General features: G+C 35.8%; 1 non-coding gene across 1 annotated transcript; it reads left to right on the plus strand.

Annotated features, from left to right (window-relative positions):
* The first annotated feature begins 19070 nt into the window (after window positions 1-19070).
* TRNAC-GCA (transfer RNA cysteine (anticodon GCA)) lies at window positions 19071-19142 on the plus strand. The gene has a single exon. It is a non-coding gene; the product is annotated as a tRNA-Cys (tRNA).
* Window positions 19143-21405: the final 2263 nt, after the last annotated feature.

The following is a 21405-nucleotide window of genomic DNA, read 5'->3' on the forward strand; positions in this document are numbered from 1 at the left end:
ACTCACATAACAGAAACCACTGTAATACAAGACCTGGCTTCACCCAACCACCAATAGCACCCTGTGCAGGATGCCTCCTCTAAACAATAAACAAAACAAACAAACCAAATCATCAGCAGACAGGATTACCACCTCACTCAGCCTTGCCCATCAGGGGGAAAATAAACAAATAAACAAAATTTCACACTATAAGAAGCTTATACAAACCACTGGACCAACCTGAGAGGGCAGAAACCAAAAGGAAGAAGAAATTCAACCTTGAAGCCTGGGAAAAGGAGACCTCAAACACAATAAGTTAAAAGAAAAAAGAAAAGGCAGAGAAATACTACACAAAAGAGAGAACAAACTATAAACACAGAAGTTCAAATAAATGATGAGGAAATAGGCAAACTACCTGAAAAAGAATTCAGAATAATGATAGTAAAGATGATCAAAGACCTTGAAAGCAAAAGGGAGAAAATGCAAGAATCAATTAACAAAGACATAGAAGAATTAAAGAATAAACATAGAGAGACAAACAACACAACTACTGAAATTAAAAATGCTCTAGAAGGAATTGACAGCAGAATATCTGAAGCAGAAGAATGAATCCATGAGCTGGAAGATAAAATGGTGGAAATAACTTCTGAAGAGTGGAATAAAGTAAAAAGAAAGAAAAGAACAGAGGATAGTCCCAGAGACTTCTGGGACAATATCAAATGCACCAACATTCAAGTAATAGGGGTCCCAGAAGAAGAAGAGAAAAATAAAGGGTATGAGAAAATTTTTCAAGAGATTATAGTTGAAAAGTTCCCCAATATGGAAAAGGAAATAGTCAATCAAGTCCAAGAGGCACAAAGAGTGCCATACAGGATAAACCTAAGGAGAAACACACCAAGACACATACTAATCAAACTAACAAAGACTAACACACACACACAAAAAGAATATTAAAAGCAGCAAGGGAGAAGCAACAAGTGACATACAAGGGAAAACCCATACGTTTAATAGCTGATCTTTCAACAGAAAATCTGCTGGTCAGAGGGAGTGGCAGGATATATTTAAAGTACTGAAAGGGAAAAATTTACAACCAAGATTACTGTACCTGGCAAGGATCTCATTCAAAACTGATGAAGAAATCAAAAGCTTTCAGACAAACAAAAGTTAAGAGAATTCAGTACCACCAAATCAGCTTTACAACAAATGTTAAACAGACTTACATAGTTAAGAAATACAAGAGAAGAAAGAAGATCAACAAAATCAACCCCAAGCAGTTAAGAAAATGGCAATAGGGACATATATATCAATAATTACTTTAAGTGTAAATGGATTGAATGCACCAACCAAAAGACACAGGCTGGCTGAATGGTTAAAAAAACAAGACCTATATATATGCTGTCTACAAGAAACCCACTTTAGACTCAAGACACATATGGACTGAAAGTGAGAGGATAGAAAAATATATTCCATGCAAATGGGAAGCAAAAGAAAGCTGGAGTAGCAATCCTCATATCAGACAAAATAAACCTTAACATAAAGAAGATTACAAGAGATAAAGAAGGACAATACATAATGATCAAGGGATCAATCCAAGAGGAAGACATAAAACTTGTAAATATCTATGCATCCAACATAGGAGCACTTCAATACATAAGACAAACACTTATAGACATAAAAGTAGAAATTGACAGTAACACAATAACAGTAGGAGACTTTAACACCCCTCTCACACCAATGGATAGGTCATCAAAACAGAAAATTAATAAGGAAATGCAATTTTGAAATGATACATTAGATGAGATGTATCTCATTGATATCTTCAGGACATTCCATCCAAATGCAGAAGAATATACCTTCTTCACAAGTGCACATGGAACATTCTCTAGGATAGACCACATTTTGGGTCACAAATCAAACCTCAGTAAATTTAAGAAAATTGAAATAATATCAAGCATCTTCTCCAACCACAACACTATGAGATGATATCAATTACAAGGAAAAAACTGTAAGAAACACAAACACATGGAGACTAAACAACATATTTCTAAATAACCAACAGGTTACTGAAGAAATAAAAAGGGAAATAAAGAAAATTTCTAGAAACAAATGGCAATGAAAACACAACAACTCAAAACCTATGGGATGCAGCAAAAGCAGTAATAAAAGAGAAATTTATAGCAATACAACCCTACTTCAAGAAACAAGAAAAAGATTGAATAAACAACCTAACTTTACACCTAAAACAACTGGAAAAAGAACAACAACAACGACAACAACAAAAAACCCAAAATTTGTAGAAGGAAATAAATCATAAAGATCCAAGCAGAAATAAATGAAAAAGAAATGAAAGAAACAATAGTAAAGATTAATAAAACTAAAAGTTGTTTCTTTGAAAAGATAAACAAAATTGACAAGCCAGACTCATCAAGAAAAAAAGAAGACTCAAATCAACAATATTAGAAATGAAAAAGGAGAGGGTACAACAGACAATGCCGAAATACAAAAGAGTATAAGAGACTATTATGAACAAGAGACTATATAACAATAAAATGGATAATGAAAAGTTCAATCTTCCAATACTGAACCAGGAAGAACTAGGAATTATGAACAACCGAATTACAAGCATGGAAATTGAAGCTGTGACCAAAAATCTCCCAAAAAACAAAAGTCCAGGACCAGATGGCTTCACAGGAGAATTCTGTCAAACATTTAGAGAAGAGCTAATGCTTATCCTTCTAAAACTCTTTCAAAAAATTGCAGAGGAAGGAACACTTCCAAACTCATTTTACAAGGCCAGCATCACCCAGATACCAAAACCAGAACAAAGACAATACAAAAAAAGAAAACTACAGGCCAATATCACTGATGAAACTAAATGCAAAAATACTCAACAAAATTTTAGCAAACAGAATTTAGCAACACATCAAAAATGTCATACACCCTGATCAAGTTGGGTTTATTCCCGGAATGCAAAGATTCTTCAATATATGCAAATCAATTGATATGATATACCATAGTAACAATTTGAAAAATAAAAACCATATGATAATCTCAATAGATGCAGAAAATCTTTTGACAAAATCAGCACCCATTTCTGATTATAATTCTTAAAAAAAAATAGACATAAAAGGAACCTACCTCAACATAATAAAGGCCATATATGATAAGCCTACAGAAAACATTATTCTCAATGGTGAAAAACTGAAAGCATTCCCCCTAAGATCAGGAACAAGACAAAGTTGTCCACTTTTATCACTATTCTTCAGCATAGTTTTGGGAGTCCTTGCTACAGCAATCAGAAAAGGAAAAGAAATAAAAGGAATCCAGATTGGAAAAGAAGAAGTAAAGCTCTCACTGTTTGCAGATGACATGATACTATTCATAGAAAACCCTAAATATAGAATCAGAAATTTACTGTAGCTAATCAGTGAATTTAGCAAAGTTACAGGATACAAAATCAATACACAGAAATCACTTGCATTTCTATATACTAACAAGAAAAATCAGATGAATCAATCCCATTCACCACTGCAATAAAAATAACATATCTAGGAATAAACTTACCTAAGGAGACAAAAGAACTGTACACAGAAAATTATAAGACACTGATGAAAGAAGTCAAAGATGACATAAACAGATGGAGAGATATTCCATGTTCCTGGGCAGGAAGAATCAATATTGTGAAAATGACTATACTACCAAATGCAATCTACCAATACAATGCAATCCCTATCAAATTACCAATGGCATTTTTCACAGACCTAGAACAAAAAATTTCAAAATTCATATGGAAACACAAAAGACCCCAAATAGCCAAAGCAGTTTTGAGAAAGAAAAATGGAGCTGGAGGAATCAAACTTCCTGACTTCAGATTATACTACAAAGCTACAGTCATCAAGAGAGCATGGTACTGGCACAAAAACAGAAATAAAGACCAATGGGATAAGATAGAAAGCCCAGAAATAAACCCAGGTACCCATGAGTATATTATTTTTGACAAAGGAGGCAGGAATATGCAATGGATCAAAGATAGCCTCTTCAATAAATGGTGCTGGGAACACTGGACAGGTACATGTAAAAGAATAAAATTAGAACACTTCCTGAAACCATACACAAAGATAAACTCAAAATGGATTAAAGACCTAACTATAAGACGAGAAACTATAAAACTCTTAGAGGAGAACATAGGGAGAACAATCAATGACATAAATCAAAGCAAGATCCTCTATGACCCACCTCCTAGAGTCACAGAAATAAAAACAAAAGTAAATAAGTGGGACCTGATTAAACTTAAAACTTTTGCACAGTAAAGGAAACTACAAGCAAGGTGAAAAGACAACCCTTGGAATGGGAGAAAATAATAGCAAATGAAACAACTGACAAAGGATTAATTTCCAAAATATACAAGCAGCTCATACAGCTAAATACCAGAAAACCAAACAACCGAATCAAAAAGTGGAAGAAAGACCTAAACAGACATTTCTCCAAAGAAGACATACAGATGGCTAACAAACACATGAAAAGATGCTCAACATCGCTCATTATTAGAGAAATGCAAATTAAAGCTACAATGAGATATCGCCTCACACTGGTTAGAATGGCCATCATCAAAAAGTCTACAAACAATAAATGCTGAAGAAGGTGTGAAGAAAAGGGAATGCTTTTCCACTGTTGGTGGGAATGTAAATTGATACAGCCCATATGGAAGATGGTATGGAGATTCCTTAAAAAACTAGGAATAAAACCACCATATGACCCAGCAATCCTACTCCTAGGCATATACCCTGAGGAAACCAGGGTAGAAAAAGACACATGCATCACATTGTTCATTGTAGCACAATTTACAATAGATAGAACATGGAAGCAACCTAGATGTCCATTGACAGATGAGTGGATAAAGAAGTTGTGGTACATATACACAATGGAATATTACTCAGCCATAAAAGAGGAACACATTTGAGTCAGTTCTGACGAAGTGGATGAACCTAGAACCTGTTATACAGAGTGAAGTAAGACAGAAAGAGAAAGATAAATATTGTATTCTAAAGCATCACTAGGAACAAAGCTAGTGGAGGTGATGGAATTCCAGTTGAGCTATTTCAAGTCCTGAAAGATGATGCTGTGAAAAGCTGCACTCACTATGCCAGCAAATTTGGAAAATTCAGCAGTGGCCACAGGAATGGAAAAGGTCAGTTTTCATTACAATCCCAAAAAAAGGCAATGCCAAAGAATGTTCAAACTACCACACAATTGCACTCATCTCACATGCTGGTAAAGTAATGCTCAAAATTCTCCAAGCCAGGCTTCAGCAATACGTGAACCGTGAATTTCCTGATGTTCAAGCTGGTTTTAGAAAAGGCAGAGAAACCAGAGATCAAATTGCCAACATCCGCTGGATCATGGAAAAAGTAAGAAAGTTCCAGAAAAACATCTATTTCTGCTTTATTGACTGTGCCAAAGCCTCTGACTCTGTGGATCACAATAAACTGTGGAAAATTCTGAAAGAGATGGGAATACCAGACCACCTGACCTGCCTCTTGAGAAATTTGTATACAGGTCAGGAAGCAACAGTTAGAACTGAACATGGAACAACAGACTGGTTCCAAATAGGAAAAGGTGTATGTCAAGTCTGTATATTGTCTCCCTGCTTATTTAACTTCTATGAAGAGTACATCATGAGAAACGCTGGACTGGAAGAAACACAAGCTGGAATCAAGATTGCCAGGAGAAATATCAATAACCTCAGATATGCAGATGACACCACCCTTATGGCAGAAAGTGAAGAGGAACTAAAAAGCCTCTTGATGAAAGTGAAAGTGGAGAGTGAAAATGTTGGCTTAAAGCTCAACATTCAGAAAACAAAGATCATGGCATCCGGTCCCATCACTTCATGGAAAATAGATGGGGAAACAGTGGAAACAGTGTCAGACTTTATTTTTGGGGCTCCAAAATCACTGCAAATGGTGACTGCAGCCATGAAATTAAAAGACGCTTACTCCTTGGAAGGAAAATTATGATCAACCTAGATAGCATATTGAAAAGCAGAGACATTACTTTGCCAACAAAGGTCCGGCTAGTCAAGGCTATGGTTTTTCCTGTGGTCATGTATGGATGTGAAAGTTGGACTGTGAAGAAGGCTGAGCGCCAAAGAATTGATGCCTTTGAACTGTGGTTTTGGAGAAGACTCCTGAGAGTCCCTTGGACTGCAAGGAGATCCAACCAGTCCATTCTAAAGGAGATCAGCCCTGGGATTTCTTTGGAAGGAATGATGCTAAAGCTGAAACTCCAGTACTTTGGCCACCTCATGCGAAGAGTTGACTCATTGGAAAAGACTCTGATGCTGGGAGGGATTGGGGGCAGGAGGAGAAGGGGACAACAGGGGATGAGATGCCTGGATGGCATCACTGACTTGATGGACGTTGAGTCTGAGTGAATTCCGGGAGCTTGTGATGGACAGGGAGGCCTGGCATGCTGTGATTCATGGGGTCGCAAAGAGTGGGACACAACTGAGCGACTGAACCGAAGTTAATGCACATATACGGAATCTAGACAAATGGTACTGAAGAATTTATTCATAGGGCAGCAATGGAGGAAAAAAAACGCATTTTTAAAACTCAGATAATCTTGATTTTTCATTAATAATAGATTAAATTTGTGTAAAGTAGTTATACCATCACCAAGGAGTATTGGAAAATAACTAAGTAAATTCATTCATTGAATCAATATCTTTTAGTCTTTCATCAATTGTGTAAATTATTCACTATGAATGGTTTTAACAACTGTACCCATGATATTTTCCACAGAATCTACTCCAGAAAACTAAATGGAAATATTTTCAATATTTAGTAGAGTGGAGGAAATCAATAAGGGGAAAATCAGCCTTTTGTTTTAAAATTCCAATCAATCAAGATTAATATCTCACATGACTGGAGTATAGCTCATTGAAATAGCAACTAAGTAGTGTTTTCACATTTAGCTGATATTCTGTGATAAATGTAAATTTAAACAGAAGTCTGTGCAAGAGTTCGATATTACTGTTTTTACTGATTTCAGTAACATGTTTACTAGTAAATTTAAAAGGCCTTAGACACAAAACACACCAAATGTCATAATTTCACATTATCTCTTACTTTGCAATATTCACCTAAAGCTATAGAGTGTACTTAACACTTTTCAAAATTTGAATAAATTGATCTTTGATGTACTTAGAAAGTTAAATGAATTTACATATTTTTAAAAGATCCTATATTCTAAAACTAATTATTTGGTAGCTTAAGTGAAGATTGTTACTGTAAAATATCTTTAATAGTTTTTTTATTTCACTAGCTTCTAACACAATTTCTAACAAAAACAATCATTATTTGTATTTTTTCATTATTTTTTCAAGAATCTAAGCTACTTTAAAGTTTGCCAAACCTACAAGCTTAGATTCTGTTTAAAAAAAGTTTAAAATATTTTTGTGGATGTTTAAATTGTAATATCAAGTGATTAATCTCACATATTATGTTTTGGCTATTTAGAGGAAACATCTTATCAAATGTGCTATGTATGTACAGACAAGGTCTCTTCACATTCCCCACTTTATTGTCTTTAAAATTCTTTTTTTTTTTTTCTCTCACACAGGCCATAAACACCTTTTTGTTTTACTCTGCTGCAAAAAATTCAAAATTGCCATTCACTCTAACATGTAATTCATATCTTGTTGAGGTATTCCAATCATAGAACTAGTTTGTGCATCTCCAAGAAATACTGCAACAAATATATGCCTTCATTTTAAATTTTAAAAATTGCCCATATTTAATTTTAACCTGAGATAATTTATATTAAAATTATAACTATTTTAAGTTAATTACCAATTATGACTTAAACAGATAACACTGTGTTTTGTTTTATCTGTATAACATATTCAAACAGGCACATAATCATATTATATTTATGCCTAGAAAAATCATTCAAGTTAAATCAATCCAATAGCACAGAATAGATGAAAGGTTTATGTTTATACATAATGGTAAAATGAGATTTTCACCAATTATCAAACTACAACAAAATATCTTGCATGATACAATAAAGTAAAAGTTAGTATTATAAAAATAATAAAATTTTCTCAGTAAGAAATATTTTATATGTTTCAGCTTTAAAGTATAAATTGATTAAAGATAAATAATATAAAAAACTCACTTCCTCAGGTGCATTAGCCCCATTATAAGTGTTCACTTGCCATGTGTGTCTAGTGGGTACAATATTACACAGGCCTAAACTGAAACTCCTAGCATGTGTGAAAGAAAGGGATATAGTTTGGAAGAAATGCTTCTTTAAGAAGCAATATAAAGAAACAGAGGTAATAACAAGAAGTGATACTGTCCATACTATCAAAGCAAGTTGTGCTTTAACTCAGAGGAGACTGGTGACAAATATATGCCAATTGTTCAGATAGAAGAACTAGACAGTCAGACCTTGATATTGCTAATATCTGCCATAGTAACTACAAGTTCACTGTGAATCATAGTAGTAACTTGTATCCCTCTGTGTTTCCTAGGGGGACATGCTACACTAACAAATAGCCAATATGTACATATATCTGTATTTGAAAATTTTTAGATTAGCCATGTGAATCATGATCTTTTGAATTTTATGAATTTAGGCAGGTTGAATTAACCTAAGCGATTCTGAAACTGATGTAAAATGCAAACTAAGCTGTAAATTATGTGTTGCTGTAAATAACCAAGGGAAGTGCTATATTATTTGCCAATTTGCTGCCACCAGCTATTTTATGAGAATAATCTGATTGCTCAGTGTATTTTCATAGTTTCAGGTCCAATCAAAAACCTTTAATAGTTTTGTGAATAATTGTCTTAGCAATGTTCTTATTTTTTTCAAGAGCTTTAAAATGTTCTTTACTATTCTTGCAATTTGGAGAAGAGACTATTTTATTAATCTACTATTAAGTATTTAACAATGTTACCCCTTCCCTCCCTCTCCTCCGATCCCGCTCCTCCATCCCATCTCTCTAGGTCATCATAGAGACCCAGACTGGGTCGCCTGTGCTATATAGCTTCCCACTGCTGCTGCTGCTGCTAAGTCGCTTCAGTCTTGTCTGACTCTGTGCGACCCCATAGACGGCAGCCCACCAGGCTCCTCCGTCTCTGGGATTCTCCAGGCAAGAATACTGGAGTGGGTTGCCATTTCCTTCTCCAATGAATGAAAGTGAAAGGTGAAAGTGAAGTCGCTCAGTCGTGCCCGACTCTTGGCGACCCCATGGACTGCAGCCTATCAGGCTCCTCCATCTGTGGGATTTTCTTACTAGCTCTCTGTTTTATACATCGTAGTGTATATTTGTCAGTGCTACTTTCTCAATTCGTCCCACCCTTTTGTTCCTCTGCTGTTTCCACGAGTCCATTCTCTACATCTGTGTCTCTATTCCTGCCCTGCAAATAGGTTCATCAGTACCATTTTTCTAGATTTCATATACATGTGTTAATGCACAATACGTGTTTTTCTCTTTCTTACTTCATATTGTTTAATAGGCTTTAGGTTCATCCACCTCATCTCTGTTCTTTAAAATATCTCTGTTCTATTTTCACAGTTGGTAATTTTCATTTGTATAAAATATGGCTTGAAATTTGTTCAAATAATTGCAAAATTTTTTACAAAGCTCAGCATCTCTCCTCTGTCCTCTGTCAAATTTAGGATTATCCCTCTGTCCTACCTATCATGACTTGATTATGCTGCTATTTTTGATAGTCAGTATCTAATGCTGTCACTTATTTCTTCATTTTTTGATATCACAGCATTAGGCCATATTTCATGCATTCTCTCTACAAGTTTCTAATTCCTAAAACAAGATATGAAGAACTTTAAGAATGAATATTGCTATGTGTATTATTTGTAATGAGCAAATAATATTTTAGCAACTAATTCATAATCAATTAGCATGAAAGATATATTTAAACAGACCACATTTTTTTCAGAATGTTAGCTATTACAAAATCTTTTAGTTTTCAGATGAATGCTGTGAAAATGTGTTTATTTCCAGTAAATCATGTTATTTAGGAACAATATTATGGTCTCTTTCTTTATATTGTATTCATCTGCCTTACTGAACTCCTGGTTAAGTTCTGAGATATTTGTATATTCATTGGCATTTCTAAAGCAAAGAAAAAAAAAGCTTTTAGGAATCAGTGTCTACAATTATGGGTTTTCATGATCACCTTCAAGTCCAGTGAATCATTAGTGGGTCCACAGGATTTAACAGCAAGTAGAAGTCATGGCTTAATTTCATTATCCCATGGACAAAGGAGCCTAGCAGGGTACAGTCCATGGGTTCGCAAGAGTCAGAGATGACTCAGGGACTAAACCACCACCAATTTCATTATAGCAAATGTTGCTGAGTTAAAAGTAATTAGAAAAATATATGTATTAAGCAAAGTTCATAGATGGAAGCTGCAGACTACTGAGTCTCTCCTATTTGGCTCTACAGAGAATGCATTCTCTGCCAGAAAATTTATAGTTTTAGTGCACAAATCTTAAACTTCTTTTGATAAATTTATTAAGTATTTTATCCATTCCAATGCTATTGTAAATGAACTTTTTCTAGATTTCATTTTAGACTTTTCATTAATGTATAAAAATGAAACTGATATATCCATCTTGCAATCTACAACCTTGCTGAAATCACTTATTACTAAGACTGTTTCAGAGCTTACTGACTGACTCAGTAGTTGAGTGTTTTTGTGGATCCCTCAGAACTTTTTTTCATACGATAGCAAAACATCTATGAATATAGATAATTGTATTTCTTCTTTTACATGCTGGGCCCCTTGAATTTGTTCCTTGGCTTATTATGCTGGTAAGAGTATCTTGTACAATAGTAAATGGAAGTAGAAAGACTGGGTACCCTTGTCTTGTTCCTGATATTAAGGGGAAAGCATTCTTTTTTTTTTTTTTTACCATGGTGAATGATGTTAGCTACAGGCTTTACACAGATGTCTTTCATTAAGCTGAGGAAATTCTATTCCAATCTTAATTGTTGAGATGTTTTTATCAAGAAAAATGTTAGATTTCATTAAGTACCTTTTATTTGTTTACTGGCATTATCACATTTTTGTGTCTATTCTAATAATATGGTGCACCACAGGGACTTGTTTTCATAAAATAAATGAATCTTACATTCCTTAGATAAATAGCACTAGTCATAGTATATTTATTTATACATTCATAGGCTCCATTTTGGTTTCTATAATTTTAATGGAATTACACGTGTGCCCGGGAGAAGGCAATGGCACCCCACTCCAGTACTCTTGCCTGGAAAATCCCATGGACGGAGGAGCCTGGTGCGCTGCAGTCCATGGGGTCGCTAGGAGTTGGACACGACTGAGAGACTTCACTTTATTTTTTCACTTTCATGCATTGGAGAAGGAAATGGCAATCCACTCCAGTGTTCTTGCCTGGAGAATCCCAGGGACGGGGGAGCCTGGTGGGCTGCCGTCTATGGGGTTGCACAGAGTCAGACATGACTGAAGTGACTTAGCAGCAGCAGCAGCAGCAGCAGCAGCAGCTTTCCATTAATAGTCTTATCACTCTGCTTTTCTATGGAGTTCACATTCCATAAATTTTCAATCATAATCCAAAGTCCACAGATAATTTTTCTTTTATCTTGGCATATATAATATTTTAATGTATTTATATAATTAATATTAATTTAACATATGTATTTAAAAATTTTATTTGATTTAGTCACTAAGTTGTGTCTGACTCTTGTGACCCCATGGACTGCAGGCTGCCAGGATCCTCTCTCCATGGGATTTTCCAAGGCAAGAATACTGTAGTGGATTGCTATTTCCTTTCCTAGGGGATCTTCCTGACCCAGGGATAGAACCTGGGTCTCCTGCATTGAGGGGGGTTCTTTAACAACTGAACGATCAGGGAAGCCCTGGTGTTAAATTTTCAGATTTATTATCTTGTCTTTCATTTTGCAAAGCTGTACAGATTTTCAATAATAAGTTGTTAGAAGTTCCAAATGTACAACGGCTGTTTGTCCCCTCTGCTCTTTTAAAGGACTCTATTTGAAGGTCTTTAAGAGACATTGTGGTGTTTTCCTTGGCTCGAGTTCCTATGCAGAAGTTATTTCAGTGTGCATTCTTATATTTTATCTTTCTTTCCTTCGTTTTTACATTGTTATTGGTCACACACACCTTTGTTCATATTCTGACCATAAAAGCACTGCTTCCTTTTTCTATTGCTTCCTTGAGAGCAGTCAAATCTGGGAGACTATCCTTGTATTTTTGTATATGTCTTTCCTGAAATTTAAAATATAAAGTGATCCTTTCATACCTTCCCAATATGTTCTGGTGATAGCCATAATTCTCTTAAAATAATCACTTTATTCCTTCAGCTAAGCAATTAGCTTTTAAAATTTTGTCATTATTCTCCCAACATTCTCATTTTGACAATAAGATTGTATCATATATTCTAACCCTTCCAGTTTATCTTTGAAATTCTGGGGAAACCATTATTAGAGACAGAGTGTTTCAAATATACAGATTGTTAAAATTGTCTTATTAGGAAATTCACTATGTTCATCTAAATTACTGTTTATACTGACATTTTAAAAATTTATTTACATAATCAAGTGCTAATGCTCAGAGTGACAAAACTCTGAAATATAGTTATATCCAGTCTTACGTAATTATCAACTTTAATCCATGTTCTTTTATAGTAAGCCTCACAAGTTCATATACAGCTTCTCTGTACTTGGCTCCTTTTGCTCTGAATACAGATTAAAACATCATCAAGGAGAATGAAATATTGACACCCAGTTTAATATGGGCTCCCTCGGTCTGAACATCATTTAAAGCTACAACTTCACTAATGATTGTAGAATATATAGAACCCAGACTCAATGTTATTGACTGCAAGTCTGGCTTAAAAACACAGGAAAATAGAGAGAGAGAAAAAAAAAAAAAAAGAATTATCTTCCTTCTAAAACAACAGGCTGTTCGCTTCCCAGGTAGTGTTAGTGGTAAAGAACCTGCCTGCCAATACAGGAGACTTAAGAGACTTGGGTTCCATCCTGGGTCAGGAAGATCGCCTGGGGGAGGAAATGGCAACCAACTCCAGTATTCTTGCCAGGAAAATTCCATGGACAGAGGAGCCTGGTGGGCTGCAGTCCATGGGGTCGCAAAGAGTGACTTAGCACTCACAAACAACAACTGCATGTAGATAAAACCACTGTAATGTGTAATGACCATGATCAAAACTCAAATTACCTTCAAATCAATATGAAAAGCTTTCATTTTTACTTACCAATTTTGTACTTTTACTTACCAATAACTTTTACTTACCAATAATGTACCATATAGTGAAATACTTGAATATCATTTAATCCTCTCCTTAATCTTTTGACAGTTGGTTAGATAAACTAATCAGGCATTTTGTGTGTGTGCATGCTTAGTTGTTCAGTTGTGTCTGACTCTTTGGTTAGACAAACTAATCAGGCAAATAGAGTTCAAAACAGTCTGTATCTTACTGATAAAGCTCTTTCAAGGATGTGGTTTCCAGTCAATCCCAACCTCTAAGACTTTACCCTTGAAATAAACATTCTTAGCCACATTGTTACTGATATATTTAGACAAATCACTGAGCTTTTCCTTGGGGACAGACTTCATAACATACATAGGCAAAGTCAAAGAAAGAGACAAAGTTAAGAGGGAGACAGAAAGAAGGTAGGAGGCAGAGGGAGAATATCTGCAAAACATGATTATAAATCCTCCTAGTTACATATGCTAGTCGTCCACCAGTGTCTCTTCCCTTTATTTCTGTCTTCTATCAACTAGTGTTACTAATGAAAAGTTCAATACCATTATAATTTTTACCTATGTGAGTGATTCATTAAATTTTCTTTCTGAAAGTTTAAATGAATTCTTCACCCATGATGTTCAGAATTTTTCATTATAGAATTTTTAGAACTGGATTTCCTATGATTCATTTTGCTTATAGCTTTGCATGTCTTTTCAAGATGAATATTTTTCATCTTTATAAATTTTGCTTCTACACAATGTATTTGTTTTCTCTACTACATTTGCTGTTCATTCTAGATCATGTTCAACATATGTTGCATCTTCCTGATGTATTTTTCATATGTTACCTTTGTACTCATGCTTTATAAATGTATTAATTACAGTTATCCTAAATATTGTATTATTTGCTTCATGATTAGCTTTACATGCATTTTTAAGTTTAAAATATATTTCTCACCATGAGAATTTTCCTCACAAATTTGGTGATTTTCATATGGGAGCTTCATATGTAAGAAAGCTCATTCACCAAGATCTTTGTTGCCTGGCTCTTGTGATCCTTAACAAGGTAGAAATATGGCATCCAGCATTGTGCCTTTTGGGTGTGGGGATATCTGCTCTACCTAAGTCAGTAAACTGAAGTCTGATAATACCCTGACCTCTGCTTCAGGCATTAACATTTTCTGGTTTAGCCTCTAGCTAAAGCCATTGGTGCCCATAGAAAACTACTGCCTGCTCATCTATTACCCAAATATATAACCCTGGGTTCTAAGGCATTCAGACTGCTTCCATCTTCTTAGTAGTCTACTTTAGAATGTGTTTTTGGTTATAGTATTCTCAGGTTGTGTTTTATAAACCATCTAGTTTGCATACTTTCTATCTGTGATAATTAATTTCATATACCAACTTGATTAGACTATAGATTCCAAGAAGTTTGGTCAAACACTACTCTGGGGATTTCTGTGAGGGTGTTTTTGGATGAGTTTAACACTGAAATCAATAGACTGAGTAAAGCAGATTTCCCTCCAAATGTGGGTGGGCTCCATCTAATCAGTTTAAAGCCTGAATAGAAAAAAAGACTGATCTTCCCCCAAATAACAGGAAACTTTTCCTGCCTGATTGCCTTCCAAAATTTTTTTTAATAAATAAAAAACATCATTTTTAAAAAATTTCTACAGAATGAACTGAATTAGCTTTTACTGCATCTCAAATCTTTAGGTTTTCAGACTAAAACTGCACCATTAGTTCTCATAGATTTCCAGTTAGCCAGCTTATGACTTGTCAGCCTCCATAAACTAATGAGCCAATTCTCATTCATATATATACTTTCATTCTGTTGGTTCTGTTTATTTGGACAACTCTGGCTAAATGCACTATCTAATAAGACTCTAAAATGTCTTTATTAGTGAGAGCACAAAACTCTTCTGTCCATGGGATTCTCCAGGGAAGAATATTGGAGTGGGTTGTCATTCCCTTGTCCAGTGAATCTTCCTGGCCCAGGGATCAAGACCAGGTCTCCTGCATTGCAGGCACAGTCATTACCATCTGAGCCACCAGGGAAGCCCCTTTTTTGTTTAACAAGATTACAAATTATTTCCTTATTCACTTTGTTCTTACATGTCTGATTCTATTTCTCTGTTTTTTGTTTTTTTTTTCATTTAAAAACATTATTTATTTATTTTTTTTTTTTTCATTTGGAGTAGTTGAGAAGGTAAATTAGTCTTTTAGGCTATTTTACTTATCTAACTTTTTAATTTTTTCAATCAAAACTCATGCTTTCACTTTATTTAAAAAGAGTCATGATACTTAATGCATTTTGACTTTTTTTTCTGTATACATCGATATATGCTTTTTCTACTTCTGTGCAACTTTACATATTTATTTGAGACTTCCTTTTTCTTCCTCATTTCCTTGCCCTTTGAGTTTTCTTTTTCAAGCCTCTTTTAAATACAGTTCCTTGTCACTCTTTTCAAAAATTTTCCTACTTAAGGATCTTAGTTTACATGTACCATATGTATATTCTTTCTATGACTTATAGTATCTTCTAAAGTTGAACCCTCTTGCTGTCATTCATTTAGGATCCTACCAGTTTTATATCCCTCACAATAATCATCCTCAGTAGGATGATGTACAGACTTGTCTTACAATAATTTAAAAATGAGTGCTTTCAAAGAATTTGAATTTCTAAATTCATATATTCAGTATTTACAGAGAGTTCACCTTACATCAGGTATATACACTTTATAGTTTGGTTTTAACAATTCCTTATGTTTTCTCTATCCATTATTATTGCTTTATTTATCTTGTTGTTTGAAGAGGGTGGTTGCTACGACTAGTGTGTTCTCTTGGCAAAAATCTGAGCCTTTTCCCTGCTTCATTTTGTACTCCAAAGCCAAGAGAACACTACACATGGACATCACCAAATGGTCAATATCAAAATCAGATTGATTATATTCTTTGCAGCCAAAGATGGAGAAGCTCTATACAGTCAACAACAACAATAACAACAAAAAAAACTGGGAGCTGACTGTAGCACAGGTCATGAACTTTTTTATTGACAAATTCAGACTTAAATTGACGAAAGTAGAGAAAACCATCAGACCATCAATTATGACCTAAATCAAATTCCTTACAATTATACAGTGGAATTAATAAATAGATTCAAGGGATTAGATCTGATAGAGCACCTGAAGAACTAGGGACAGAGGTTCATGACATTGTACAGGAGACAGTGATCAGACCATCTCTAAGAAAAAGAAATGCAAAAAGGCAAAATGGTTCTCTGAGGAGACCTTAAAAATAGCTGAGGAAAGAAGAGATGTGAAAAGCAAAGGAGTAAAGGAAAGATATACCCATTTGAATACAGAGTTCCAAAGAAGAGCAAAGAGAGATAAGAAAGCCTTCCTCAGTGATCAGTGCAAAGAAATAGAGGAAAACAACAGAAAACAATAGAGATCTCGTCAAGAAAATGAGAGATACCAAGGGAAAGTTTCATGAAAAGATGGGCGCAATAAAGGACAAAAATGGTATGGACCTAACAGAAGCAGAAGATATTAAGAGGAGATGGCAAGAATACACTGAGTGAGTGAAGTCACTCAGTCATGTCCGACTCTTTGCAACCCCACGGACTGACTGTAGCCTACCAGGCTCCTCCATCCATAGGATTTCCAGGCAAGAATACACAGAAGAACTAATCAGAAAAGATCTTCATGACCCAGATAACCATGATGGTATGATCGCTCACCTAGAGCCAGACATCCTGGAATGTGAAACCAAGTGGGCCTTAGGAAGCATCGTTACAAACAAAGCTAGTGGAGGTGATGGAATTTCAGTTGAGCTATTTCAAATCCTAAAAGATAATGCTGTGAAAGTGCTGTACTCAATATGCCAGCAAATTTGGAAAAAACTCAGCAGTGGCCACAGGACTGGAAAAGGTCAATTTTTATTCCAATCCCAAAGAAGGTCAATGCCAAAGAATGTTCATACTACTGCACAATCGCAGTCATCTCACACACTAGCAAAGTAATACTCAATATTCTCCAACTCAGGCTTCAACAGTATGTGAACAGTGAATTTCCTGATGTTTATGCCAGATTTAGAAAAGACAGAGGAACCATAGATCAAATTACCAACATCATTTGGATCATAGAAAAAGCAAGAGAATTCCACAAAAACATCTACTTCTCTTTTATTGAATATGCCAAGGCCTTTGACTGTGTGGATCACAACAAACAGTAAAATTCTTAAAGATACGGGAATACCAGACCACCTTACCTGCCTCCTGAGAAACCTGTATGCAGGTCACAAAGCAACAGTTAAAATTGGACATAGAACATCAGACTGGTTCCAAATTGGGAAAGGAGTATGTCAAGGCTGTATACTGTTACCCTGCTTATTTAACTTACATGCAGAGTATATCAGGCAAAATGCCAGACTGGATGAGGCACAAGCTGGAATCAAGATTGCTGGGAAAAATGTTAACCTCAGATACTCAGATGACACCACCCTTATGGCAGGAAGTGAAGAGGAACTAAAGAGCCTCTTGAAGAAAGTGAAAGAGGAGACTGAAAAAGCTGGCTTAAAACTCAACATTCAAAAAACTAAGATGATGGCATCTGGTCCCATCACTTCATGGCAAATAGATGGGGAAACAGTGGAAACAGTGACATATTTTATTTTCTTGGGCTCCAAAATCACTGCAGTTGGTGACTGCAGCCATGAAATTAAAAGATACTTGCTCCTTGGAACAAAAGCCGTAACTCTTTAACTGAGTTGTTTAACAGTTGTTAAAGAGTTTGCTCAGGAGACTGGGGGAGCTGGGTCTTAGTGGACAGGGGTCTAAAGTACACTGGAATTTACTGAAAACTTGTTTGTAAAGATGATTACTTATTGCCATTTTCCTACAAAAATATATTTTGGAAAGTTGTATACTGTCAACTAAAGTGCTTTTGTCTAAAGAAAAAAAAAAAAAAGCTATGACTAACCTAGACAGTATATTAAAAAGCAGAGACATTACTTTGCTGACAAAGATTGGTGTAGTCAGAGCTATGGTTTTTCCAGCAGTCATGTAAGGATGTGAGAATTGGACCATAAACAAAGCTGAGCACAAAAGAATTGATGCTTTTGAATTGTGGTGTTGGAGTAGACTCTTGAGAGTCCCTTGCACTGCAAAGAGATCCAACCAGTGAATCCTAAAGGAAACCAGTCCTGAATATTCATCGGAAGGACTGATCCTGAAGCTGAAACTCCAATACTTTGGCCATCTGATGCAAAGAACTAACTCATTGGAAAAGACCCTGATGCTGGGAAAGATTGAAGGTAGGAGGAGAGGGGGACAACAGAAGATGAGGTGGTTGGATGGCATTACCTACTCGATGGACATGAGTTTGAGCATGCTCCAAGAGTTAGTGATGGACAGGAAAGCCTGGGGTGCTGCATTCCTTGGTGTCAGAAAGAGTCGGACACAACTGTGCGACTGAACTGAACTGACTGATTTATCTTGTTAACAGAAATGGTGGTAGAAGTTAGCAGAAAGCTTTGAAAAAAATAAGGGGAGAGGAATATTCTAATAAAGCCATTGGTTTCTAATTAAATATTTTTCTTGATTTACAGTATGATGAAAGTGAAAAGGAAATGTTTAGTTATTTCCATCACAGTTTATATATATATTATTTTCCAAGAATGTTATTTCTTATTTGTGTTTTCTTCTGTTGGTCTATTCCTGAATGAATTATATAGTATATATTTTAAATAAAATAGTTTATTATATATTATAGCTGTTTATATTGATGGGATTCCCTGGTGGCTCAGACGGTAAAGCATCTGCCTGCAATGCAGGAGACCTGGGTTCGATCCCTGGGTAGGGAAGATCCCTTGGAGAAGAAAATGGCAACCCACTCCAGTACTCTGGCCTGGAAAATTCCATGGATGGAGAAGCCTGGTAGGCTATAGTCCAGGGAATCAGACATGATTGAATCACTTCACTGGCTATTCCATAGCTGTTAATTATTGCACATGTAATTTAATTGGTAGAATTGGAGTCGTCAGGCATTACGCTATTTGTGAAAATACAGACAAGAAAAAAAAAAAATTTCTGGTATCCTATTATTCACCAAATGTCAGTAACTAGCTTAAAATTTAGATTTAGCTGATATCCTGAGTTATAGTGACTTATATTTTAAAGACACTTTACATATCTACTTTTAGATCCCCTCATGAACTAGAGACAATGCTATTAATTGAGCTAAATATTTCAATTTCCTCCTCAGAATACAGAAAGTTTTTATCTTTAAATCAAGTAGGAGTTATATGACCAAGACTGTTCAATGAAGTAGTGCCAAAAGCAATATTTTCTGCTGGGTGAACTGAGTCTGGGTGAACTGCGGGAGTTTGTGATGGACAGGGAGGCCTGGCGTGCTGCGGTTCATGGGGTCACAAAGAGTCGGACACGACTGAGTGACTGATCTGATCTGATCTGGAAAGGAGAAACTGAACTGCTTTAGGCTGTGATATGAGCAATAAATCCAGAGAGACCTTGGAATTGTTCATTAGAACAGTTAGTCTAACAGTTAGTCTAACAAAGCCTAAGTCCAAAACGTGTAACACTGGCATAGGATCTTTGTGGAACACAGTGCTTAAAAGGAAAACATGCTGCAATAACAAAATAATTTTGAAGTTTTATATATATATATATATATAATAACTTGGGGTTATATATAATATATACATAATCAGTTGGAAGTTACATTACATGACTGCTGGGCAAGCACAGAAGAAATAATCTCATCTCAAGTTGGTCTCAAAATTATTAATATACAATGCTGTAATTCAGCAATTTATGCAGACATAAATTTGAATTCTTGTCCACATGTCCCATTGTTAATGCTTCTATTCAGCAGGTCCTGCCTATATTCAGTAAACCTAATCCTTGCATCTTTTAGCTTTTCTCTTCTATAGTTTTCTCATTCTGCTTCCTCAATATATTCCTATTTAGATTTCCCATCAGATCAGATCAGATCAGTCACTCAGTCGTGTCTGACTCTTTGTGACCCCATGAATCGCAGCACGTCAGGCCTCCCTGTCCATCACCAACTCCCGGAGTTCACTCAGACTCATGTCCATCGAGTCAGTGATGCCATCCAGCCATCTCATCCTCTGTCGTCCCCTTCTCCTCCTGCCCCCAATCCCTCCCAGCATCACAGTCTTTTCCAATGAGTCAACTCTTCGCATGAGGTGACCAAAGTACTGGAGTTTCAGCTTTAGCATCATTCCTTCCAAAGAAATCCCAGGGCTGATCTCCTTCAGAATGGACTGGTTGGAACTCCTTGCAGGCCAAGGGACTCTCAAGAGTCTTCTCCAACACCACAGTTCAAAAGCATCAATTCTTTGGTGCTCAGCTTTCTTCAAAGTCCAACTCTCACATCCATATATGATCACAGGGAAAACCATAGCCTTGACTAGATGAACCTTTGTTGGCAAAGTAATGTCTCTGCTTTTGAATATGCTGTCTAGGTTGGTCATGACTTTCCTTCCAAGGAGTAAGCAACTTTTAATTTCATGGCTGCAGTCACCATCTGCAGTGATTTTGGAGCCCAGAAAAATACAGTCTGACACTGTTCCCACTGTTTCCCCATCTATTTCCCATGAAGTGGTGGAACCGGTTGCCATGATCTTCATTTTCTGAATGTTGAGCTTTAAGCCAACTGTTTCACTCTCCACTTTCACTTTCATCAAGAGGCTTTTTAGTTCCTCTTCACTTTCTGCCATAAGGGTGGTGTCATCTGCATATCTGAGGTTATTGATATTTCTCCCGGCAATCTTGATTCCAGCTTGTGTTTCTTCCAGCCCAGTGTTTCTCATGATGTACTCTGCATATAAGTTAAATAAACAGGGTGACAATATAATATACAGCCTTGACGTATACTCCTTTTCCTATTTGGAACCAGTCCGTTGTTCCATGTCCAGTTCTAACTGTTGCTTCCTGACCTGCATACAGATTTCTCAAGAGGCAGATAAGGTGGTCTGGCAAAAAAGCAAAATGGCTGTCTAGGGAGGCCTTACAAATAGCTGTGAAAAGAAGAGAAGCAAAAAGCAAAGGAGAAAAAGAAAGATATAAACATCTGAATGCAGA

Source organism: Bos javanicus, chromosome 8, assembly GCF_032452875.1.
Source record: "Bos javanicus breed banteng chromosome 8, ARS-OSU_banteng_1.0, whole genome shotgun sequence".
NCBI classification, from domain to species: domain Eukaryota; kingdom Metazoa; phylum Chordata; class Mammalia; order Artiodactyla; family Bovidae; genus Bos; species Bos javanicus.